This window comes from Aythya marila, assembly GCF_965140915.1.
Source record: "Aythya marila genome assembly, chromosome: 10".
Lineage (NCBI taxonomy): Eukaryota > Metazoa > Chordata > Aves > Anseriformes > Anatidae > Aythya > Aythya marila.
The window spans coordinates 2,490,158-2,517,313 of record NC_139051.1 but is presented as its reverse complement, the minus strand read 5'-3'; the positions used below and the strand labels follow the sequence as shown (position 1 = coordinate 2,517,313).

Below are 27,156 nucleotides of genomic sequence, written 5' to 3'. Positions count from 1 at the left end.
ATGGAAGAGGCATTTCCTTGAATACCTCAATACAGTTTCTTGATAATCTTAAGCTCCTCTCTCTTTGCTTGGGTCTACATTGGCCTTAACCTCCACTGGTCATTGGATATAGGCCTCTTCTCATACCTCAGCAGGAATTCGTGTGTAGGGATGACTGGTTTACTGGTTACTTCAAAATGACTTGAGCTGCATACAACAATCTCCAACCAAACCATTCCCATTTCAAGTTTCCCCATACCACCACCCATTTTAGCAGCTCCCTGTCAAATCTAGCAGAATAGTACCATTCTCTGCTATAATATCTCACATGCATAATAGGGCCTCTTCCCATCCTGGCACATCTGATGGAAGCCTAACCTTACTTGCCAAGAGCATTCTTAAAGGGGAAAAAAATGTTGTTAAAGGGTACAGTGCAGGTATTTAAAGAGGCAGCTTCCAACTGCGGCTGCTTCCTCCTCCTGACACGAAGATGAACCTCCTCTGGTAGCTGACTCACCGCCCTGGGCTATCACTCTAATTTCTTTGACTTCTGATGAGCAGATGCTCTAAATCTGTCAATACGAAGCACAAAAGGATCTTATTAATGGTCCAACTACTATGTTTTTCATGGGTAGTGCTATCAGTCTTATGTTATACTTGTGCATTATTGCTAGCATTTGTTTACATATTCTGCAGCTCCCGCTCAGTGCTTTATACCACCTCACTTCATACAGCTGTCTCATACGCAGTGGTCTTTAGGCTACATATATCAAGTTTATATAGTTTGAGTGAGCTTAAGGCTCACTTTCTTTGTATGGTACCAAGCTGCAAGGTACTTTTCTGTTTTCCGTAGTATATTGGTGTGCCTTGAATTATTCACTCAATTTCTGAGAAGCAGCATTAAGAATGTAATCTTCTGTTCATAAATCCATTGGAAGACTCTTAATAATGTAAGCCTTAGTGGAACATCTCAGCACTGCAAAGGAAGGAGTAAGCATTTCCTTAGGGTTTCAAATGGTTCACTTGCCTTTCCTTTGCGGAGCTAAATCCATTCTTTAAGAAAAAAAAAAGGGGGGCGGGGGGGGGGGGGGTGGAGAGAGAAACAACAACACTTAGCTTTTGAAAAATTTCAGCGATTGTTTTCTTCTGCTTCCTTTTATTTAATGACCAGCAGCTCTGCCGCTACAAGAAGGTTCACAAAGCTTGTAGAATACACACACACAAAAATAAATAAAAATAAATAAAAATAAAAATTTGGAAGCATTTATGTTCATTATTTAGCTCTAATTTACCACTTGCTTCCATGCACTTGTTTCTCCTCAAGACAGAGGCATCCTGAAAGCCTTCACCTTGTAAATACTCAGCTCAGGTGAAACCAACCACACCAGAAACTTGCATTCATCTGCAGAGATCAGTATGCTCACATGGCCCACAACAGACATGGTGACCCTGGCACCTTTGTGCTGAAGCCCCCATAACCCTCAGGGGTGTGATGGGCTGGAGCCCCTGGGGTGTGAGCGAGGCTATGGACGGTTTTGGTGATCTCTCTGCAAAGGTTTGCTTTTCAAAATGGAGACATAATCCAGGCATTGAAAATATATGGATTATTCTTTGTCACTACCAGAGAAGAGCAGGAATAAGTGGGCTCAGTGTCTGTTAGGGCAGAAACAGCACCTCTGAGTGTGGGGATCTGGAGCAGCAGACAAGTTCAGTTGCAGAGGAGACAATGAGAGGTGGTGGTTGCGCCCATGGCTTCCAACATGGCCTAGTTCCTGAGATGTCGAGGTAGAAAGAAGAAGATTCAGCTTCTGGTTGTTTCTTTCAACAGGACAAATATTTTTGTGTCCTTGGACCTCTGTTTTCTTGCACCAGCTTTAATGTGTTACTTCTAGTTATACAGCATACTTCTTGTGGTGCAGCAGGGGAGGTAATTCCAGTGAAGACTGTGATTACAGCAATACTTGCTTTTGCAACTGCTCATGAAATAAACTCAAACAATTCAGCCAGTTTGTATGCACCATCAGGCAACTGCAGCACAAGATGTAAATGCTGTGTTCTGATCAGGTTTATACAGCAGCTCCCCAACTGCTCCCTTTAATACAGTCCCCAAAATGAAGATAGTTTCTCACAGGTAAAGTACAAGCAGTGGTACCTGCAAGTTTGGGAGATATGGATTTGTGGGTAAGCAACACATTGCCTGGCACCTGCTGGATGTCTCACAGTGTTGGTGGTGCAGCATTATGAATGCTCTACAACATGCTTACACCAATTTGACTTTTTTCTTGCTTCATCATATATGTAAAATCACTTCTATACTTAAATATCATAAACACATTTGGGCCAAAGTGGTTTGGTTCTGTTTTCTCCCATAAGATGTAGCCAGTCCGGGATATTATCTTCAGGTGGTGACTTAAACGGGAATATACATGTTCCTGTACTGCCCACATGCCTTCCACAATAATACAATCCCTGTTAGGAAAGTATGTCTGCAGAATCAGCATGTCGGTAACTGCTGTACAGTGCTAAAATTCAAAAATGGCAGTTAATAACTTATCTGTCAAATGTCCTGGGCAAAATAATTGTTTCAATTAAAAACAACAACAAAAAAAAGAAACTCAGCTTTGTTTTTATTCTTCCAAAGGCTATAAAAGTATTTATCTTTATTATTGGCAGGCTACTACTCTTCAAATAAATCCTTGCCCTATCATTACTGGAATGAAGTTTATCTGTTATTCATAAGCTGCAGAGAGATGTTTTCCTATGCTCTTTTTTTTTTTTTTTTTTTTTTTTTTTTCTCTCTGCTGTTTCTAATGGCCTCTATAGAAATCTTTCATATAAAAATTTTTATTACTTTCTTTTTTCTTGGCACAAATATATTTTTCCCTGTATTTCTGTGCTGAAATTAATCCAGTTCTATTTTTGTCCTTCCTTATCTGTACATTAACAATAGACTATGTCTTGCTCGAAATTGTCTCCGTGGCTTCCATTCTAGGGAAAGCCTTAACGGCCTTCCAGTTCTCATTTCTGAGAAGAGTGTTTCGTATTTTGAAGGGGTTTTAGTTAGCCACCTACAACTTCAACCCTGTAACTCTAAATCAGTGAAAGCTCGATGGGTGGCTTGTGTGAGGGCCTTGTTGAGGCCCTGAGGCAGCTCTGAAGTTGGAGGCTCTGCTGGTGGAAGGAGACAGGTCTGCATGTGTTTGTAGGAGACGTACACATCAACAGCTACAGTGTCAGAGTGAAAGTATTCAAGCCTGCATTTGGCAGTACATATACAGGATGTTCAGCTGCTACATGTCCTAGAGGAAGGAGATATTTCTTGCTCCTCTCTCTGGAATATCTCATGGCAGCCATGATTTGAGGCAAGATGCTGGATAAGATGGACCATGTGTTTAAGCTCATAACTCTTGTTCTGGGACATGAACTCCTAAGTGCTTTGAGCTGGCTTTTCTCTGGATGTGTGGAATTTTATCTGGCTTGGAGAGCTTGACTCCAGAGGCCGGCTTCTCTGTAGGAAGAAAAGCTGTCAGTTCTCCCCAGCTCATACAGTCAGATTCATGGAAAATGATGCAGGGATACGTTGGAATCAGTGGGGCTTCACCTGGCTGGAGTGCTCATTTGTGAAGCTTCAAGTGCAGATTCATTCCCTGAAGGCCAAAAAGCAAAGTTTTCAACAGAATATTTACAACAGAAAATGTACCAGAGCACTGTAGGCTAACTTTGGAAGAAGAACCCCAGCAGGGTGGTTGATGAGGCTATTGGTTGACGCTTTCTTGCACCCACTCTTTAATTTTGTCCCACATTGGTAACCACGCAAACCAAAGTTTTTGAGTAATCAGCGCCCACAGCCATCGCTGTTAGGACTTTGAAAGGGAACGGGGAGGGCATTATGCCATATGTTTATCAGGTGACGGATGATTAATAGGTCTTAGCATACAATGAATGTGTATCTCTTCTTCACATGCTAATCACATGGCATTTATAAATGTCAGCACCTTATCGTGGCAACACACTCTGAATTTTGTCTTTTTAAAGGTACTTATTTTTAACATTTTTAACATACATATTATATTACTAAGGTTGCATCATTTGAAACTTCCCCTTTGTGATGACATAGAAATATGGTGAGCTTTTTTTTTTTTTAATTTCTGAAGTAATTAGATCATTGCATTTCAAATCTAATCTAAAAGAAAAAAAAAAAAAAAAAAAAAAAAAAACACTGCAGATAATGAAGTTTATATTAATGTGTTTCTCTAACTACTAAAATGTAGCAGTGGGTGTCACATTGGAATCTTAATCATGACAAAAATAATTTATAACTATTAGACTGAGAAGCTTCAGGCTCTTCCTCTTCTGCTTTTTTTTTTTTTTTTTTTTTTTTAAACGTTAAAATTCTTTGCTTTGTAACCTAAGGCATTAATTTAGACTTATAAATTATAGTTTTACCTTTTGAGGATTGCATCATTTTCATTCAAAAATCCTGAATTTCATTATTTGGTAACTTGGTCATAAAAATGTGTTTTATTATCAAATGTGTCTAGGAAATGTAAGCCCCAAGGGGTTTTTATAAAGGTTCAGGGAGAGTTTGGTACAGAAGTCCAATGAACAACACACAAAGAATCTGGACTCAGCTGCTACTTGAAATGAGCTTTTTAGACTGCAAAAGAGTTTCTTTTCCAGCAATTACTGAATTATTTTTAGGTCCATTCTGGTGCTCCTTGAGGCAGGCAGAAGTGCCATTGCCATCCAGAGACTTTATGGGCCTAACAAATTTAGAATTAAATGAAGAAAATTAAAACTCTATCAGAAAATCTTCATCTTGAAAAGCCTAGTGCTGTACTTTATCCTTGGATAGCAAAGTTGTAGAAGGTACTATTTGAAGATTATTTGATGCCACTAAGCTCATAGGCTTGGATGTTTGGTTCTCAACGCCCTTATTAGGAATAAATATCCACATTCTTCAAAATACTTCACTGAAACTGCTACTCACTGACATCTTTAGCAGGAACCTCAACAGAGTGTCCAAAGATTGAATCAATTCAGAGAAATCTTTACCTTGTGGCTCCAAGCAATGGTTTCTGAAACATACATTGGGTTGTGCTGGTAAAACACAGGTTTTGCTTCAGTTTCTTCCTCACATGGAGACAGGACATCAGCCTCTGAGGCCATCCATCTACCACCTTTCCACAGCACTAATATCACTTCAACTTTGTCTAAAAGATTTATTCTCCCACATCTCACCATCTGTGCTGTCACTTATCTGTGGATGTGGGCATATTTACAGATCACATTACAAATAACTCGCAGCCAGTTGTTGATTATTCTTTTCTTGCTTTATCGCCTTTCAAATGAGGAATTTATTGCATTACCTTGAAATGAAACTCATGACATGAGGCTAGTAATGGTTAAAAAGAAAGGCAAATTTCTACAAAACTTGTATGCTGTATCACTGTCCGTGTCGCTGAGGTATAAGCAACCCTAGACTAAAACAGCCCCTCAAAGAACTTTCCAAATAGCCATCACCTTGTAAAGATGCTCTTGGTATTTTAATTAAAGGTCAGACAAAACTACAGTGTAAACATTAGAGATGCTTTGTATCAGACATTTAAAGAGGAGCTGCTTAACAAAGTCCTATCGTATTAGGAAAACAATGCCCAAACGCTTTCCAAGATTTACACGAACTGGAGCCTAAACTAAGGAGCCTCTGCCAAGTTCGGGCTGCGAGTTTAGCATCCATAAATCACAGCCTGGCCCTGTGTCTGTTTCATCCCTGTAAATTGGTGTGGAAGCGCTGCAGGGCCATGCACCTCCATAGGCATTGGGAGCACGTGGATGCACTGGACAGCGATGGTCGGGCAGGGCAGCACAAACGCTTCAGGGATGGTGCTGGTGTGGCCTTCTGCCTGGCTGTGCTTGCACGCCTGTGTGACAACCTTCATGGCAATTAAAAGTAGTTTGTTTTCACGTAATTAATATTACCACACTAAGTAACGTTGCAGTGTTCTGGCACGAATATCCCAATTGCCAAGCCTACATGCAGTCGCACAGCAGCGTGCGATGAAGGTCGCGCTGTAAGCCTTTATTCAACATGTCAGCTATATTATTTTGAGTTATCTTAAAAACCTGCAAGGCAGTTTTTCTTGCTGGATTTATGAAGTATTTTAGACTATTTGCTAAAAAGAATTTGTCTGAATTTTAGAATGGAGTCTTTCATTTCCTATTCCTCCACCTCTGGCCTTGTCTGTGGACTCATTTAGAACCAAAGCAGGTGACCTCGACTGCTCATCACTTCAGCGGTGAGTTACACCGTATGCAGAGATGGTGGCATGACCAAAAGGCTTTCCAGGGGAGCCATCTGTCTGCACACCCCCGTTGCATGGTTTTACCTTTCAGATCTCATTTGCTTTTGGTTGCCACCCAGTTGAGAGTGGATGATGTTTTTCTCTGGCGCTTGTACGGCTGTTGCATGCTCAGATGGGTTGTGATGATGTATTCTACCCATGTTCCTTTTGAAAAATTCGGCAGCATTTTCAGCGTTGATTTCCCTCAAGAGTTATTACACCCCACACAGATTGGCAGCGCCGTGCCACAGTGCCAGGATTTATGAGGTGACCTTGGAGACACAGGCACTCCCAGATTGAAAACACTCAGAGCTAAACTTGAAATATATTTATTTTGGATTACTGAGCAGTCTCCACCATTGTATAAATCAGAATGAGATTACACAAATAACACATAACATTTATATAACGTTTCATAACATGCGGGATTCCTTCATACGCTGCTCAAGTACAACAGTCCTGGCTCCTCCAGACTCCGCTTTTGCTGTTACATCCAACACTAGAGCATAACCAGGACAAGGAAAGGCAGCACCTTTCCTGACCTCTCTGCACACACTGGTCTGTCCTTGGGGCCATCCTCCATCATATGGGAGCCAGGTGTCCTGAAGGCACTGGGGGCAGTGGTACTGGGTGGCTGTTTGGGACTGGGCTGGTGCAAGACACACCCTTAGGAACCCTGCTGCTGCCCAAGCCCCACGGGCCAGCACGAGGGTCTGATCCCAGGGTCCCTGCATGCCCCCGAGCTGCTGGGGGTGTTTTCCAGCTGCCTTTTGGAGCTGGGAGCTGTGCTAATGAAGAGGTGCTGCTAGGCAGCAATGAAACCTCCGAGCAGAGGCACGTTGAATGTGAACCTGTGAGCAGCAATAAACGCGAATCCAACCTGCACTAATGTTAATTGTCATTCAGTTTATATCGATGTGCAGTTTATTAAACCATAAAGCAAGGCAGCAAGCACAGAGAGCAACTCTAGAGATAATTAAACATAATAAGGGTTTCACTTAATCCCTCAAAACCCAGGGGAGGCACAGTTAAGGCTGAGTACCCTGTTTGCACTGAAAGACACTTTTTGCACAGTCATTTAAAAGCACTTCCCCGTACGATATTCCAGGACAGGGGAAAAGGTAGGTCCCACCTTCAGTTCTGCATCCAATTTTTGCTTTTCTTTCTGCCTTTAAATCACTCTGCTCATTAAGCTCGAACCCTGACTTTCAAAGCAGCTCGTGCCTCATTATTTGCGTTGCAGTGACAAGTGGAGACCCCCACCAGCGACCCTGGGGAAGGTCCCAGCGCAGGACGGCTGCTGGTGGAGCAGCGGTGAGGGGGCTGCAAGGGGCACGGGTGGGAGCTTGCGGGCTCAGCTCTCTGCCCAAAACACTCTCTTTTCTTGGACGAGGAGGGTCAGCGAGGGGATGAGAGGAGAGGGCGGACTGGGCAGGTGGAGGGAGGCAGCTTGGGAAGAGTGAGCACAATCACGGCAAAGCTGGCAGCGCTACCGGAGGCAGCTTCGGAGAAGCGGTGAGGTGTCCAGCACCGCACCGGGGGGACTCTCGGCTCCCCGGCTGCTGGCACCGGGACTGTATCGGGCAGCGCTCGACCGGGGGGAGCCGCCCGGTGCCCGGCCGAGCCCCGGCGGCGGTGCTGCGGGGAGCGGGGTGGGAGAAGGGTTAAGGGCGGCCGCGCACCCGCCGCTCCTCCGCCCGCCCCCCGTGCACGGCGCAGGTTTGGGAGGTGGGGTTTGCGCCGAGCTGCCCGGCTCCCGGCCGCTGCCGCTCAATGCTGCGGCCGCGGGGCTGCTGCGGGAGCCGCGCACCTCGGGGCTCCGCGCACGGCGGGCAGGCAGCGACCACCGAGCCCAGCACAGCACAGCCCAGCCTAGCACAGCCCAGCATGCCCCCTGCCCCGTCCAGGTAAGCGCAGCTCAGTGCCGGGAGGAGGGAGGCAGGTTGGGGAGGTGGAAATGAAATCAGGGATGAAGGAGAGAACCGGCGGCGGGGTGCGGAGCGCGGGGTGCGGAGCGGTCCCCGCGATGCCGAGCGGCTCGGGGAGCGCCGCCGCCGGGGATGCTCCTCGGGGATGCAGGAGGAGAGCCGGGGTCGGGCAGAGCCGGCCTTTGCGGGGCTTGGGGGCGGCGGTGGGGAGCGTGGGGCTGGGGCCGGGGGGGTGTGCGCGGCTCTGCCGCCGGAGGGATGCTCCCTGGCAGGCTGGCAGAAATGCATGCATAACTTTTTGCTTGATGCAGCCAGCGTTCTCCTGCTCGAGTTTTGGCTTCTTTGGCTTTCTCCTGGCTGATGTTGCTTCCGTGTCGTGAGCAACATAATGCAGCATGTTGTTTTATTTATCCCAGACAGGAGTGACTTGCTCTCTAAACTACAAATTAAACGATGCAGCTTGCATAACAAGTGGAAATAGTTTGTATCTTACATACTAATTATCCATCACCTTTTAGACTAAGCAGGGGCTGGTTTCTGCGAGGAGGGTTTAATAAAGCAGCCTGATGTCTTGCAGCAGTGCATTCATTTCCTCTCTCTGGATTAATGTGGGCAAAGGATTAAGAGCCAGCATGTTGATTAGGCGCCCCGAGGTGCGGGGAACACGGGGAACATTTGGCTGTGGAGAGGAGCCGGGTTTTGTCTTTGCTCTTGCGCATCCCCCTGTTTACGTGGCACGGCTCGGGACCCTCGTCCTAGGATGTCGATCGCTCCGCGAGGGTAGGGACCTCCGTGAGCCCCCGGCCGCCCGGTGCCGGAGCCTCCCCGAGCTCCCCGGTGGCCCCGAGCATCCCCGGCCGCCCCCCGCCGCGCTCCGGCCCCGCTCCGCCCGCAGCTGCGCCCCACGCGGCCGTGGGAAGCGGGGCCCCGCTGCTGCGCTCGGGGCCAGCCCGCTCCAGCCTCTCCTCCTGGAGCCCCTGCTGCTGCCTTCCCGGCCAGGACACTCATTTGGCTTCTTTGCTGGACACAGCGAGCTCGCGTTTTTTTACCCTGCGTTTGTAAGTCCCTGAAAACTGCTTAAATGGCTCTTGAATAATCCTTCAAAGTCACCTCCCCCCTTTTAATCTAATACCAAAAGGACTTACTTTACATGGCTAATCCCTCTTTTACTCGCTGTACAGCCTCATTTAGAGGTGTGCACACTGCTAATTTTCCCAGAGCAGCCTGCTTTAGACAATGGCTTCTGCTGGGTGCAGCAACCTCTTCCTTGCCACGCTCAACTCTGAGCTGAGCTAAATACCTCTGCCGGGTTTTGCCTGATTTCGGGAGGTTTTTCATCAGCTCCCACCAAGTGAACGCACCCCTTGGAGGAAGCTACACCAAAAACTTTGTGTGTCCTTGTAAATGGCACCCATCCCGGGGCTCCTGGGGGGCTCCTGCCCCGAGTGTTAGCCAGCCTGGAGGCGTACAGCACGGTGTGCCTGCTGAGAGCTGGAGTTGAATGAGCCTGGCAAAACTCGGGTGACTTGGGAATTTCCCCGTGCGTACCTGCTGCAGTGGAGCTGAGCTTTCTTCTAGTCCATCCACTGTCCCCAGAATTTTAAGCTTGTTCTGTTCTACCTGAGGACAAGCTGTATGCACTGGATGCGAAAGACAGCAGAAGAGAAGCTTACCTTGCTTTACCTCACTTCTCCCTTAGCATCCAAACACTAAACAGAATGAAACAATATTTCTTTCTAGCCTGAACTGTACATGACTGGTGCCCTAGTGCATTATCAGTGATGTCTGGATCCCCACAGCCCCTTGCCCGAGGTCCCCATGGGTTGAGACAAGGAGCAGTGTGCCTTCGGTGTGCCCTGGGTGGTGGGTGGTGGTGGGTGCTGGCACCCCATGCTGGACCACAGAGACCCCTTTGGCAGTGGTGTGGCATAAGCCCTCTTGGATGGTCTGTGGGACATTCCTTGTGGTGGCTGTAGGTGCATTTTGAGTGTTAATCCCTCCACTGGGTATTTCCCTAAGTACCAATTTCCAGCACCAGCTGTGGAGCATTTGTTCCAGAGGCAAAGGCAGTGGCACTGCAAGACAGCAAGAGGCTGGTGAGAGAACCCCCCTTGGCTCCCAAATTGCACCTCCTGCTGTACAGAGAAGTATTTCTCCTTGATATCCACATCTGATCCTCAGCCTTTACAGTTTGTGGGATTAGCATTGCCTTGATTTAAAATATGTGTCTGTGTTAACTTGTCGGGGGCACCTATGAAACCAGGTGTAGTTGTTAAGCTCCTGTAGAATTTTGCCAAATTTGCAAAACTTTAGGATATATTTTTTTATATATTCTGGCACCAAGTAATTTATTTCCCTTGAATCAGGGAGTTGGCTTTGTCTGACAGTTCTGCTTAGTTGGCTTGATTTAAAAACAAACAAACAAAACCCACACCGGGAGTAAAGATGAGGCAGAGCCGGAGGCATGCCAGCCCCAGGATACCCAGAGCACGTTTTTTTCATTTTTTCTCGTGGTCTCCGAAAGTGGAGCCTTCTGGAAGCAATGCTGCCCCCAGAGGGCTCCGCACAAGTGGGGTCGGAGCAGCCACCCCGAACCCCCCCAAATCCCCTCCCTTGACCGCAGCCCCCAGCCCGGGCACCACAGCAGAGGCTGCTCCTGCGTGCGGGTCCTCTGCTGTGTTTGAAAGTTCATAAATCATCACAGCTCTATTTTTAGCCAGGCTAGATTAGAACAAGTCTGGGTTTTCTTCCCACACCTCTGTTCATGGCCTAGAGTGACCCGGTAATGTCCCTGTAAAAGCTGTTTTCACATTGCCTTTGATTTTGCTTGTGACCCGTTGCTCAGCCCTGTTCTTACAAAGAGGACGGGCTTATTTCAAGCAGGGCTTGGTGCAACAGTTGGGAGTTTTCCTTCAAATGCAGAAATTGTGAGTCTGCTGCTTGCTGCATGAGTGATGCGCAGCCCCTGACAGGAAGGTAATCACAAACCCAGGGAAGTAACATGAATCACATGAAATCCACAAATGTCAACTCCGGAGCGCTAATCCAGGCGTGCTGCCAAGATTTAAACTTGCACACATCTTTACTGTTATCTGCTACAGTGGTTAATCAAATATAAATATGAATATCATGACAGTAGTGATTCATTCTTTTTATTATTAGCAAAGCAAATATATAATGATGCCATCCACCCAATTTAATGTTTCATGAGAATACACTATTCCCTGTCCCCTACAATCATCCACCCAAAATGCTGATATTAAAATAAAAACTCTCATGTCAAATCTGCTTACAGTCTTAGCATAAACAAGGTTCGTGTTTCATTATGAGCTAAGACAACAATATTTTCTGCACCAAACAGTGTTTCCAGTACTGTATGTGTTGTACTTGGGAAATAACTTCATTCTTTGCTTTTCCCTGGATACAAGCAGTCACTTTTTATCTTAATCTGTAGGATAAAAATCTGTTTCAGCATGACAGCAAGAAAAAGAAAGAGTTTTCTTTCTTTGAATTGCTGAGTTAAATCACTGAAAGTCAGACCTTCTGGACCAAGAGGGTCAAAGCAGTTTAAAAACAATTAATCTGGTGTTGTAATCCATATTCGTGATTCATATTTAGGAAGTTAAAGCATAAGGAGCAAGTTTGGACTCTGCAATGTAATTTTTTTTCCCTGTGATATCTAATCACAGCATAGCTGTATCAGCATTTGGACTTCAGTAAGGTAAGTGACACGCTTACCACTTAAAAAAAATAAATGATGTGGACTCAAGGAAATAATCTACAACTATTATATTTTTTAAATTGACTTTACAAGGATTTATTTAAAACTGTGTTAAACAACTATCAGTTTCAAAAATGTGCTTCTACAACACTTATTTTTTCTGTTAATCCTTCCATAAGCTCCCAGTTGATCAGCAGCTGATGCTCTGTTACTTGAAAGTTGGCTGGAGATGTCTCAGATATGGCCAAACATCTTTATTAATGAATAAATGTTTTGATATTTCCAGTACCAACCTCTCATAAAATGCATTATGGGACATTTAAAAGTCATTCCTGAGGAATGAGTTCATAGTTATTTGGGGAGAAAAAGTGAGTTGAGCAAAATCAGATCTCCATCAGGGCTCCTTGAGTGGTACGGCAAGGGGTTTGAGCATCGACGTGCAGACAGAACACAAATAAATTTTACCATGATGGTACTTTACCATCTTTTCTCCTTGTTTTTCCAGAGGCTTTGAGACAGACTTCGGTGGGACTCATTGGACATATTTGTTATTAGCCATCTCATTTGGACTTTTCCCACTCTTCTTTGCAGAGTAGGCTGAAAGACCAACTGTTAGGCTTTAAGTCAAGAAGCCAACATGCTGTGATGTTCCTTCTCCCTTCACAAACCTTGTTCACCAGTAGCATGGTCCAAATTTGTGCCCTTCACACCTCTACCAGTGTCCCTGACCAACGTGCTGGGAGTGGCAGGGGGCTGCACCCAGCAAAGGGACACTGCCGAGCTGCTGGGACTTGCTGCCTTACAACAGAGTCACGTACGGGACCAGTGAGGTCTTGGGCAAAAGATGTGATTGCAGTGGGCATTTGTAACTGGTCAGGAGGCAAGTGAGTCCTGAGATGACCTGATTAAATTCCAGATTGGTTTTCTCTTCTCTAAACCCTATCTGTGTAAGAACTTTTTAGGCCTCGCACAAAATCTGTGTTTACAATTTATTTACATAAATGTTTAGCCAATGAAGAGATGCAGTATTTAAACCCAATCTAGATAAGGTTCAGCGGGTCATCTTAGTCAATTAGACTAAGAAAGGGAATAAATACCATACTTTGTGTTTGTAATAGAAAAACCTGTATTATGAATGGTAATTTAATTTTCAAGTACTGAATAGCAATAACCTATCAGTATTTTTTAACAGAACAGTAAGTGCATGGTTTATTAAACTGGTATGCAGATAAGAGGGTATTATTTGGGAAGACTCACAAACAATATCATACTCAAACAATTAAACACATTTCCATCTCTATGCTTCCAATAATAGGAATGTGAAAACCCAACTAGCCATCTGTGAAAGTCAACAGGGTATTTAGTGACTGCTGCTTTCCCTGCTCATGGCTGTATGTTAATGGTTCTGATCTCCCATTTGCACTTATTTTTGGTGATAGCTGTAAAACCCTGAGCAGAGATCTTTTCCCAGTTTGATTCATAACCATGTTTTGGGCCATTTCCCCCTTTCTGGGCTTTGCTAATTATCAGTCAATAGAAAAACTGGGTTCTGCTCTGAACCCTGAGGCTGGTTCTGTTACCTCAGCTGTTCTAGGTTTGTACCAGGTTTATGTCAATAATCTTTTACAGTCCAGTTTCATACATTAGTGAAGGACATGTACTGGTGGGTCAATGGCAAAATAACCATCCCCTATGGCTTACTGCTGCAGTGCTGAGCTGCTGTCAGGCAGGCTTTACACTGCCTGTTGACATCTAGGTTTCTGACACCATCAAGAGTGTGAATTACTTGCTGAAGTGCTGCATCTTCCACTCCTGGATCTTGGGTGGGACTACCATATTTTATACAGCACATGTGTGAGGAACCTATTGGTGGTGGGCTACAGACAATGCATAAATTTATTTCATGTGGTTCCTTCTCCATATTATTATCTGAATAACTGTACTTTGTATTTCTGGTGTGACCCACAAGATGTGTTTGAGAAGCATGTTCAGTACTAAGCAGATGAGGGTGCTTCACCTCCTGTACAGAGTAGCAAATAGCTTTCATCAAATAATTTTTTTTTTATCACTACTACCCTGCTCTTGTGAAATGGAGGCAAAAGCTCTGTATCCTGTCATGAATGAATGAATGAATCTTCTTGGTCTTTGTCTCCCAGTCTTTTGAAAAAAGCTTCTGAACAGCACTCAACTCCAAGCTCTAAAAAGAGTTACTTAGCATAAGAGCAGAACATTTGCCTAAGAGGGTTTTAGTCCAAGAATGACTTTTCATATTTAATTGATCTGTATTGTTCAATTAGGGAGATGTATAATGCCCTCTGTTGTGCATGTATAGCTTGAAGGAGAAATGAATGAAGTATGAAGTACAGCAGAAGAGTAATTTCAGACAGAATCAGCTCTTAGCAGTGTACAGCACTGGATTTCTGTTCAGGCCTTGATATGCACGAGTAAATATGAATTGTGTAAATACATCAGATTGGTGATTTCTCCATGCAATTTATTTGGGGTTAGATTTGTTCTTATTCTAGCCACATTTCAGTAACTTTTTTTTTTTTTTTCCGTGTCTTAAATGTTTTCTGCTCAGAATAAACGGCCTATTGTATTTCATTGTGTTTTGCTTCTAAAACAGCTCGCTGGGGCTCTTCTCCCCCCGGCCCCTTGCAGGACTGTGCCACTGAGAATGGCAGTGCCCACCCTGGGCTGAGCCTGATCCTGCAGGGGCAGCACTCAGCTACCAGCCTCGTCTTGTCACTGTTGCGCTCTCACAGGTTTGGGAGGAGGATTTGGGGGGATTTAGGGAGGCTGCTGCCCCTCCCAGCTGCTGCAGGAGCCTATGACCCCCCGCACACAATTTCCCCTGTGTAATTTGCTCAGGATTTGTAATTCTGCAGAACACATACACAAGCGCATTGTTTTTTTCCTCGACATGTTTCCTCCATCGGTGCTGTGATTCTTTACTAACCCACAGAGCCATTCTGCTCCACAGTTTACCCCAGCTTTGCCCAGCGTTTTGTACTTGCTGCTGTCTTCACTCACACAGCCCGATGCAGCAGGTTCTCTCACCCGGCACTGCCCGCCCTGCTCCTTCCCAGCTCTTTTGATTTCCACACAAGATGATTGAGACCTCACGAGGCTTCCTCTGCTGGAGCCAGTGCAGTCAGACGTGCTGTTAGAAAGTGCTGATGATTCACGAGAGATGATTTTAGACCTGGCAGAAATCAGTGACCATGGGTACTGAGCGCCCAGCCGGTACGGAGCACCTGTCCTGGGAGGTGCGTGGCATCAGGGAGCCTTGTCGGTGTGCAGCTCTTCCCTGATGATTTGTAAGAAGGCTTTCTGGGGATATGCTCGTGTCTTAAGGATGCTCAGTGTTAGTCTGGGATTCCAGAAATCCACATAGAAATCCACGCTGCTTTGCCAGCTCTGCTTTCTGTGGGCATCTGTCAGTGGCAGGGTAAGGTTTGCAGACAGGAGGGACAGGCACTGAGCATCCTTCCCTCTGACCTCTGCCTCCACAGCTCCCACAGGTGCTTCCCACTTAGCCCTCCCATATACACCCTGTCATGCTCTTTTCATATACAAGGTGACTTTCTGCTCCCAGTTCCTTCACTTGGGAGAGGTGGAAGATGCTTTAGGAAGATACCCCTCTCACCATGGGGTGATCCGCAGTGCTGAACTAAAGCACTGCTGTCCCCCCTCTTGCAGGCACGGAGCTGTGTGAGCAGGGCCGTGGTCATTCACACTGTTCTATGTTTCTGCTTCAATTGCTGCCTGGTTTTCATGTTGTTTGCCAGCACTTCCCACGATAAATATTAAAGGAACGTATCACACATTTTCTCCATTTTAACAGGGAGGCAGAGATGGAACAAGCAAATACAGTGCAATGCTGAGCACAAAGTTGGGTCCCTCCTGCAGAGCTGCAGTAGCATGCTGGTTGGAGTGCAAGAATTGCTCAGGTGAATTCAGTGTTTGATGGGCCTCTTGTAATTGCAGATGGAGGGAAAAACAGTAGTCAGATACATCTGAGAATGACGAGTGCAGAACAGGGACTGACTCGATATTTTCTCAAGTCAAGTGGAAAAAAAGGAAGCCCAGTATGAGAAAGCTGAAAAGGTCAAACTAATTTGTACTTGGGTGATAATGGCTAATGCCACGATTGTTTATGAAGCTTGCAAAATCTTCCCAGTGTTAACCACGGTGATATATCTGTTGGTGATTTTGAGAAATTAAAAATGAAGCATCACTTGTTCCACCCTCTGTATGCCTTAATCTGTTTTGGTTTAGGATTCCTTTGAAAAGTTATATGTTCTTTACCGATTAGTTAAGATTAAATTTATTTAGTTCTCTTGACTTTGGTGAGCTGTGGCTGAAGGGAGATCTTTTTTAAACAAGGAAGATTAATAGTTAGCTTGATGAGAATATGGCTAAAAACCTGCCCATGTCTTGCTGCTTAGGCATTCTGGCTGGGTTCTGTTTGTTTATTTTGCTGCAGTCTTCTCTGTTTATTTACTAGGGAAAGTGGAAATTTTATATGCATGTGCAGCTCGTGCTATTAAAATAGGAATAAGTGGTGAGCTCCTAATTCCCCACACTGCCTTCTGCTTCCTCAGTTATTTATGCAGATTTGCAGCTTCTTTGAGTGGCTACTGGAAATGATGTGAATTTTCCTGGGATTCTGCTTTCTTTCCTGGGAGCAGCAGTGCTACCAAGCCACATAATTTTCTAGGAGACAACATGGGACTGTACCGGGAGTCTCTCCTGCCTCGTGTACAGCACAAAGTGTCGGCTCCAGAGGAATTCATTTGCCAGGCTTATCACCGAGACATTTAATATCTGGAATGATTTAGTATATCAAATCCTGGAGTTTGGGGCTGAGTGTAGCTGCATTCGTCATTGTTGCAGAACCTTGACAGTGAACAAAAGGTGCTGCAGGGAACCATAACTCATGCAGCAAATTAATGGGTTCCTGGCTTTGCTTGCTCAGCTGAATGGAAGCTGGAAATGGTGTGGTCTCACCGGCTGAAGGTTTTCTTCAACAAGTGTGTGCATTAGGAGTTTGTGTGTCCGTTATCCCTGGGACAGATACTGGAAGTGTTGCCCTCCTGCCAACTGGCTGGGACTGGCACTTCTTGGGTTTGAAGTACTTCTCTAGGAAGGATTTTAAAGGAGAGGAAAAAAAAAAAAAAAAACAAACTTGTAAGCTGTTCTGGGAGCATGATGCATTTGTTTTAACAGAAATGTTTTTTTCAGTGTCATCCACAGGCAAAAGAGAACTTGAAGCCACAAGACCTGCATGCCAGTAATACTTACAATATTATTACATTGCATCACTGAGCATTTTGCCATTGGGAAGGGGTGTGCAATTCGAGCAGATATTTGATCACCTTCAGATGAAGGGTTCCCTGAGTCTGGGCTACTGCAAGTGAGGTTTGTCCATGTCTGAATTTATGCAGGCTGTTTTAAAACATAAATCTTTCTCCTGACTGTCAGCAGCCATCACATTTTAGAGTATTGGAACTTACCTGCCCATAGGGGTCTGCAGCTCCATGTCTCCCTGGCCCTGATTTTTGAGCTTATCTCTTTTTTCTAACTCTGACACCTTTAAGAGGAGATGAACCCAATTCCAGCAAACGTGTTTTTGTTGTTGTTGTTGTTTTGTTTTGTTTTGTTTTGTTTTGGGGGGAGGTGTTGGTTTCAATTCTGTTTCTTTCCTTTGAAGACCAGGTTTCAAGGTCATCAGTATTTTTCGAGAGTGTAAGTATAAAGTCCAACCATACTGCATGACTGCAGTGTCTCTTCTGCTTTTCTGCTTCAGTCTCCTGGACCACTGAAGTTAGAACCTGTATAGGCAAAGCCCGTCTCTAATAGCTCAGGAATACCCTCTCTCAGTTTGTTCAGTCCTGTGTAATTGAGAGCTGGCAGCCTTTGGCCAATCTCAGGGTGTATGAACAGAGTCCTTACAGTAGATTAAGTGATACATCACAGCTCCTGGGCAAACATTACACAAAGGAACCCAATCTGCAGCAGCTAGCATAAATGGAGAGCAGGGCAATCTTTGTATTGCTGTTTATTTAATTACTTCAGATTTGTTTCTCTGTAAACACTTGCCTGACCAGCCGTGCCTCTGAGTTTCCTCCTGAGCAGCCTGTGCTCATGAGATGATCAGAAGGTACTTAGAGAAACCAGATGTCTGCAGGCTCTGTTGCCTCTTTGCTTTGGGAGAGGAAAACTATGGGAATTAGAGAGAAAGTGGAAAAAAAGGGCAAAGCATAGAGCATAGCAGGAAAACTTCACAAGGCGAGGAAAAAAAATCTTCATTTTGATTTTTCTTCTATCCTTTACTTTAGTTCTTGTGTCATATACTGCTGTGGTGGCTCCATGCACATAGTGTCTCATGCCATGTCACTCATGCAGTTAGTGGTAGATAACATCTCTTAGAAGACTCAGTTATGGTTCTCCTCTGTCAGCAGAATTCAGGGAAGACTCCTTGCTTCAGAAGAGGAGGGACTGAGGGCAGTTAGCTGGACCAGCCCACTCAGATCTTCTGCCATCCTCTAGGAACTTCCTTCTTGCTGCCAAAGGGAAGAGGTTGCCCCTTCTGCCTGAAGAAGGCAGTGAGCACATGTTTCCACACGGTGCCTCAGTTTCTTACATGTCAGCATATGAATAGTCTTGGAGAGGACATGTGGTTCACGGGGTCAGGGACAGCAAGCCCCTTGCCTATCCTTGCAAAGACACTGAGCACCAAACCCCAGTGCGCCCCAGCTGGGCCTTCCACCAGTCAGCCTGTGCCCAACAAGATGTGTTACAAACATTTTCACTGAAATATTTTTTGCAACATGAAAAAACTCCAAGAGGAAAATCCTTCAAATCACATTTTAAAAGCATTTAATGTGGCACTGGAGCATTCTGCAAATTAAAGCCAGCCCTGGGACCAAACCCTCAACTATTAAGCTGCTGTCTTTTTCCTTCGCTTTCTGATGTCAGGAAGTTCTGAGATTTGTGGTGGAAGTGCACAGCTTTGTGAGCCAGCTAATGTTTGCAGTCATTTTTGGCATATTCAGAGACAGCAAGGCTACCTCTGATAGCCTGCTTGCTATCAGCACCCACTGTATCTCAGAACCATTTTATTATTATGATTATTATTGTATTTTAGAACCATTACCTAAAATATGGAATCACTGCCCCTAGAAAAGTGGATTATCCTTTCCTGGGTAGCTAATTTTATTTCACTCAAGAAAATTTGATTCATATTTCTGAAACATTGCCACTAAACAGCTTTCTAAGCAGAGTTGCAGTGCAAGACCAAATTAGATTCGTGTAGGGAGAAGGGAAATATTGTTGTTGCAAGTGTCCAAAGGGGTTGAAATGAAAATAATCTTATAGATCAAACTTAAATTGAGTTCAGATATTACAGAGATAACACAGTTCTGTACCTAGAAAATCCATCTGTCAAAAATAAACTTCAGGGTCACATTTTAAAATGGCACTTCTGGTTCTGGATCCTTTAGCTTCTCTCTCAGGCAGACCCGAGATGGCAGCCCCATACATTGCAGAGGCACAGAGCTTGCAAAGCAGTTAAAGCTGCAGGAGTCTGTTAAAAAAAAATAATAATAAAGAAAGAAGCAAGTAAAAAGTTAGGGACAATGTGGTAGGGAGCCTCTGGGTGAGGATTAAAGGGGTGTAAAGAAGATGTTGTCATGGGTGTCTGCTATGGACAAACCCAATAATGGGCTGTGTGGGAATGGCAGGCCAAGTCTACATACTAGGAAACATTTTGCGTAGTCAAAGAATGGGACAGGCTTCCTAGCAATGTGGTTGATGCCTCATGCCTGTGTCAGTGTTCAAGAGACATTTGGATAATGCCCTTAATAAAATGCTTTAATTTTTGGTTATCCTTGAAGTAGACAGGCAGTTGGACTTGATCTTTGCAGATTCTTTCCAACTGAACTACGTTGTGATCCTGTAAAAACACCCTGTGAAGTCCTGAAGGGTGAAGTGGGAGTAGTTTGTATCGAAATGAGGAACTTACTTGACCCTTATTACCAGACTCTGAATACGCCTAAAATTTCAGGTCTTTAATTATCCATGTGGCAGTCTCGTGGGCTACCAGCATGCTGGTTTATCAGAGGTGAAGAACAGAGGCACACATATGGAGACGGTCAGAGACACAGAGATATTTAGGCAGTGCAGTTTCTGAAAAGGTCTATCCAAACTCTTTGAATTTTGGGCTACAGGGCTATTCAAAACAATACATTTATGGCAGAGGAGAATTTTTCACACTGTGTTCTTATCCCCCACGGGATGCATCATAACTCGGTCTCATGCTTAAAACAGACTTAGGGGTTTTTTGCACCTGTATTTTTGCTTTGGATCAGTCCTTCCCTAGCCTTGCTGATTTCTGGACATTGAAATAGTCAGGTAAAAGGTCTCTCTGAATACTTGCTTTAAAACAAAAAATACCTAGAATTGATAATGTGTTTTTGAAAATACATGTATAACCAAGTATGATTTAACTAGCTAAAACATTTTGAGTAGGCATAAGCATTCATATAGGAGAACCTGATAATACCTATACTAATGTAGTGCTGTCCATTACCATTGTATAAAATGTAAAATATTGTATAATATTTGAATCCAACTGCAGAGAATCCTTTATAACTATACCGACAATATCTAATTTTAGTAGCTAGTTAAGTTCTGTAGAACAGATGAATGCCTTTCTCCTTTGCGATTCACTTCTAAGACGGTATGTATCATCCACATTTCTATTTTTATATATGTATTATGTTTTTATATGTATTATAACTCCTTTTCCTGAACTCTTAGACCAGTATTCTGCATCCCTGCTGAAAAGGCCTGGGGGCTACTTGTGGCTCTGTGCCGGTGCCATGGCTCAGCCACCCTGGGGTGCAGCCCATGGGCACCCATCCCCAGGCACTCGTTAGCCCACCTCCACACCCCGAGTCTGGCTGTGGTCCCCGTGGTCACCAGTGGATGTGGCTGAGCTCAGGGGCACCGCCAGGGTGGCTGGAACCATGCCCCGAGAAGCCCGGTGTGAATTCAGCCTCACTGGCTCCCACCACCCTTCCCACATGGCCAGGACGACTGTGTGCTTTTGGACAAAACCACCGATTTGTGCATGTTCTTTTCCAGACACTTCACGGGCTGAGCCTCTGGCTGGAAGGCTCTGGCTTTGAGACTGCAGTGAAATTAAGCGTGTACCTAAGCCCTGACAGGATCAGGGCCAAACACTTTAAATAATTGATGGACTGCTTCATTTCTTTAGCCTTTCTAAAGTAAACTGAGTTTCAGATGAACATGAGCTGACTTAGATGTTTGGTTGGGAAGAAAAAAAAGCCCCCTGAATTGCACTGATTTCCCACAGGATTTACTTGGGAGCAGGAAAAATAACTTCTTCAGCTTCATCCTTCTTCTTCTTTCCCTTGTGCTAACCTGTGCTAACCAAGCATCTTTTTTTTTCTTTTTTTTTTCTTTTTTTTTTCTTTTTTTTTCTTTTTTTTTTTCTTTTTTTTTTTGTTTTCCTAGAGTTCTTTTCTAGGGAAAAAAAGAAAAAAAAAAAGAAAAAAAAAACTTTAAATTAAATATTAAATCTGAAAATAGGAGGGAAAAAGTTGGGATAAGTATTTATGAACCCAGTTGGCCATCTATCCCAAGGATATTGTGGTTTTGCAAAGTATATTCCTGTATAATTTTTGTAAATGTTTATAAATTAATAACACAACTAGAATAGATGTATTTCCCATCACACCTGACAGTGTGTGAGAGAGACTGCAAAAGTAAAAGAATTCAAAGTTACTGACCCGAATACTGTGTAGGCTGAAAAGAAAAGGAGAATGGAGGCCAATAAATGTAGATAGCAGAAAGAGAAGCAGATAATGAGCATCTATGTTTTGACTGCTAAATGCTGCTGTGGTCTTGTAGGCTAGTTTGTAGGAAGGATGTCATTTGTACGGGCAGGATGTGGAAGAAAGTGGAATTAGTTTGTTGAAAAACAAACAGGAAATGTGTGTCCATTTTGGATGGCTTCTCATATTCCACTCTCTGCAAATGGCTAAATATATTAGCTGAAAATAGAAGCATGGCAGAAAGAGCAGTTACGCTGGGCTTCGGGGAGAGGAAGTTGCAGTAATAAAAAGATGTGTGTACTAGTCTATAGAAGTGTTACTTCTTGGAAACTTCCCTCTGAGCAATTTCTTTCTCCAGTGGAAAATATCAGCGAAGTAGGACACCTCTGAGAGTTAATTTATAACACCATTTATATTTGCTAATGATAAAACCTACCAAATTATTAAAAATTCTAAAAACTGCATGGATGGAGTGTCTCATAGCAGAACATAGGCTTTGATCCAAAATGTGTTCTTTTTCCCTCTCTTCTTTTAATCCTTTTACTCTTTGAGTCATATTATGTGTTAAAACACTTTTTTTTTTGTACTTTTCTGAATGTGAACATGTTTAGAACTCATAAAATTGCCTTTGAGGTGACCTTCACAGCTTTAGGAAGTGAATAAAGTGGCAGAGTGTTGGTAATATGAGCGGGCTGGGCTCCTGGTCTGGGTGAGCATTTCAGATGTGATAACACCTTGACTCAGACACCCGTTATCATTGGTCACAGTTAAGTTTCATGAAGTCTGAAATACCTTCCTTGTGTCAGCGACACTCCTGGCAAATATAAAAGCACTGCAAAGGTTTTTTTAAAGACCAATATTTACTGCTGAAAGGGCATCCTGCCGCCACCAACCCGTTCATTATCCTCTTCACGAAGGAAAAGGCGACTCAGCCTTCTGCTGCCAAGGTTCCTCCATCCCTTCATCTCCTCTGCCTCTGTCACTCATTCCCTTTGCTTCTGAACCTTAGCATTTGGTATTCCAGATGTTGGGTTTGATCCATCCATCACCTGTCAGTAGCTTGTCAGAGCCCCTGGACACGTTCAGATGTATTTTGTGTGCAGCTCCTGCCAGAGCAGAGGCATGTTGTGCAGGGAGGCTGGGCACACAATGAAGTTGATCCATTTTGGCTTTATTTCAGCTCATCTTCAGGTTATCCCTTTTCAATACTTTCCCCTGAAACAGAATGGAGAACTTGTAATGGGCAATTCCTGATTTGTGAGGGGTTTGAGGGTTTACTTGTATGGAAAACAAGGCATGGTTTATTACAAACACACCTATTTCAATTCTGTCCTCTGCTACAAAGCTAAAAAGGAGGGTAAAACTTTGCCTATTGTGTTTCTTCAGCTGAACTTGATACTAGTGCTGAGAGAAAGGTTTCCATGGTGAAAGTAGAAAAAATCAAATTTGAAAACTGCTTTCTTTTGTGTATTTGATGCTATTGTTTTTAATGGTCACTGTTCTGCATGTTTAACAGTCATTATCCACACCTTCTAGCTTGTGAATACATTTACATATTTTAAATCAACATTAGCAGAGAAAAAATCTGTGATTTGCCCAAGGCTGCTTATGATTTTTTTATTTTTTAATGCTGAAATGCTCAGAATATCCTCCAGTGGGATCTGTCAGAAGGGTCTCTTCTGGCACACAGCTTTGCTTACTTGGTAACTTTGTGCATTGATTCCTTAAATCACCTGCTTTTTTGCTTAGGTTATATTTCATTTCTGTTCCTTCTTCTATCACAAAAGTACAAAACAAAAACCTAGTTGCAGTTACTTGCTTTATTCTTTTTTTTTTTTTTTTTTTTTTCCAAGTTGGTGCCTCATGTGGTGTATTCCTTGCCTGTTTACCAACCACTTTTTGGCAATTTATTTTCTTGAACAGAAAGAGTCCAGCTTGGAAGCAGCAAACTTTCAATGCATTATTCTGAGCCCCACCTGTAGCCTTATCATGTACCCGGGGTGCAGATTTCCAGCACCCCCTTCTCCATCTCTCTTTGGGTGCTGCTGCTCCAGCTGCAGCCAGCGCTGCGCGTATTCCTGGGGTGTGACACGGGCACACTTGTGCACGGCTGCAGCTGGGGAGCCCTCAGCTCTGCTAACACAGCCCCGATCCTGGCAGCAATTGTGCCAGCTTCTCGCGTTTTGCCTTGTTCCATTTTAGTCAGATGCTGAAATCATGTTTTTGTTCCATCTCAAATCATTAATTAGTCCAGATTCCGTTTTAAATTTATCTCAAGCTTGCTCAAAATTTGCCAGCCCTGCCAAAGTGTTGACATGTGTTTTACCAGATATTGGTTACAGAAATCTTTCAGAATAATTCTCAGGGAAAAAAATAAAAAAATTAAAAAAAAAAATATCTAAGTACAGTGAACAAAACGCTGAAAGTAGTCTTTTGTGGCCCTGAATATCTGGTTGTGTTGATGAATAATGGAGAAGGTGTTCAGGTTTATAAAAGAGGATTCAAGATTATTACTCATTTTGCATAGCTCCTTTGCCAGGCTCTTACTACAGATACTCAACAACTCACAGAACAGTGAAATCTGTAGGTAAGAGATGTTACGTAACATGAATGAATACCTGAACTTCTGGCTGACCCCAGGCTTTGCTGAGCAATATATTTGTTGCTCTTTTTGGTGGGCTCAAGTCACTGAAGAGAAATTTGCAGATTTTATCCAGTACACACAGCAACTTTCTCTGCTTGCATCTTTATTATTTGTCAGGGTGAGTTTATGAAAATTAAGAAAGTAAATTCTATCAGTTACAGCCTGTAAGTACAATTGCATGGCAGTGCCATCATCTGAGCCTGTTTGGCTGCTTGCTTGAGCGGCTCTGGATCCAGCACAATGCAGGGGTCGCGGACGCCCTCATTTGGAGCTGTCCCTGGAAATTACTGTAGCTGGTGTCTGAGAGATCCTAAAGCATTACCTGATGAAATATTGCCTTTTAATATACATTTCCATGCGATTTAACAAATAGATTTCTTCAGCTTAATGCAGAAAAGAAGCTAAATGAGTCAGTAAATGCTAATGTGTCCACGTTCTTCCCAGATAACTAGTTGCCTTTGGGACAGTATCAATAAGTGGCATTTATGTGATATTATGAATGTGTTAATTATGTGTAGACAAAATAATGAGTAAGCAAAGGTCAAGGATAAATCCAATTTTCTCAGAAATACACATCAAACAGCTTCTAATATTTAGGTCATTAGCATTATTGAATATTCAGTGTCATTTAAATTATGTGCATTTTTTCGGTTGCTTATATTTTTAGTCCAGGAGATACTGGGCAACTTAAAGGGCTGTGCAAATGTTTTGTAGCAAAATTCAGCACAACTTCAGCAGTAACTGGACTCTATTTTCTGCATACATTGGTTAACTGCCAGGTTGAATTTGGGATTGATTTCTTGTTTGAGATGTAACCTTGAGATTTTTTTTTTTCTAAATTCGAAATGAAGGAAATGAAACTGTGGCCATGCTGGCTATTAAACTGCTGAACCTTGAAACTCAATGTAAATCAAAACAAAACAAAAAGCTCTTGAGACCTTAAATGCCCAGCTCTGCCCTAGTTCATTGGGATGTTCATTATCAGTGCACTTTTTAAAAGCAATGCTGTTAGCATGCTGGAGATTTCAGGCTTTGCTTTTTACAAGCAAGCCATAAGTATAAATATCTATTTGGCAGGGACCTTTCTGAAATCCAGTGTTTTCTAAGGCAGGAGGAAATCCTGGCTGATCAATATAGCCATTAATTAGAAGGAAAGGTCCAGTCATGATTTTTACTTCTAAACTTTTACATATTGACAGTTGGCAAAGCAGTTAAGAAGTCAATAAGGATCTGCAAGTTACTGTACTGTTGGGTTGCTCACTGAAAAATAGCAATTAGGCTTCTTCTGTCTCCCAGGACCTCCTCTCGCTGGTGTCTGGAAGCATCCCGCAGCTGAACAAGATGCTGTTCATATATGAAATATTCATGTTCTGACATCAAAACATGTTGCAAATTATTTCAGTATGGTAGACTGAAATTAGATTCACATTTTATTTTTCTTATAAATGCCTGTCAGTGTTGCTAAATCAGTTTGTCTTTGCAGTCTTGAAATCGTGTCAGTCTGAATTTCCTTCATGTGCATACTGTTTTGGGCAAAGACACATGACTTCTGTGCTCAAGATGGAGCATCTTTAAATAAATGTGAAAACCTCCTGGGAATTAAGTATATTTAAAAATAAAAAACTTTGAGGGGGCAACTTTCAGAGTGACAGATAAACACCTAAATGCTGATGGATTGGGATCTTTACTCCCCACACTGTGCAAATACCATGCATATGTTGCATTACCCAGTATTTGGTGGTTGTTGGGTATATAACAAGGCACTCTGGTATCTAGCACTGGTGAAAGTAGAGATGAGCATTGAATTCCCAATCCCATGGGTTCTTTAATGCTGTTAAGGAAGGATCGGGTGATTCTAGCAGCCCTGCAAATGGCAATGGAGGTTGCAGGTGCTTTGTCCATGGATTTATGGGCATCCTTTAGATCCTTCAGATGTCTCTGGATGCAAGAAAAAATGATGGCAGAGATTTGTCAGCCCCTGCCTGTGAGCTGTCTGCATGGCCACAAACCTTAGGGAGCAGTGGAGCTGGTCTGCTGAGGACCACTCAGACATGTGAAAGCATCTGACAAGGCTGTGACCTGGTCCTTTAAGTCAGTAGGCAGGGGAATTAATTCAGTGTTAACTTCCATGGCACTGTAGTGCTGCATTCATGCATAAATAATCTCAGTTTTGCAGTTGCTAAAAAAGCAATTTTAGTCTTCAGTCTATGACACATTTGCTTGGGAAATACCCCATCAAGGAAGTTATGCATCTTTGAATATCTCTCTTATTTTCTTCCCTGCCTCCTGTCTCTGTGTTACCTGTGCCTGTGCTGGCACCTCACGAGAATTTTGCCTGTGCCCGGTGGCCTGGCAGAGCTGCTGGCTGTGCGGTTCAAGAAGACAAAGCTCTCCTCAGAAGCCACTTTTTTTTTTTTTTTTTTTTTTCCAATTAAACCCAGCTTTTTCCAAACATTTACAAGGTTTTTAGGTTTTTTTTTTGGTCCTGCCACAGATGGAGTGCCTGGTTCCCAACACTGACTTTTAGTATTGCCCTCTAATAATTATCAGCTCCCGTGAGAGATATCCCTGCCCGGCTTTGCTTTTGCAGCTGGCTCTGTGGCAGACTAACTCTGAAAAAAGAGTTAACCTTCCTCCTTTTCTACTCCACCCTTAGTGCACTGCTGAAGTTTTTAAC

General features: G+C 43.6%; 1 protein-coding gene across 2 annotated transcripts in view; it reads left to right on the top strand.

Annotated features, from left to right (window-relative positions):
• Positions 1-8,103: 8,103 nt before the first annotated feature.
• LOC309881978 (contactin-4) overlaps positions 8,104-27,156 on the top strand; it is a 296,368-nt gene continuing 277,315 nt past the window's right edge. For both annotated transcript variants that reach the window (XR_014318217.1, XM_082768563.1), the window contains exon 1: positions 8,104-8,227. The gene's annotated coding sequence lies outside the window, so the exon portion shown is untranslated. The remainder of the gene's footprint in view (positions 8,228-27,156) is intronic.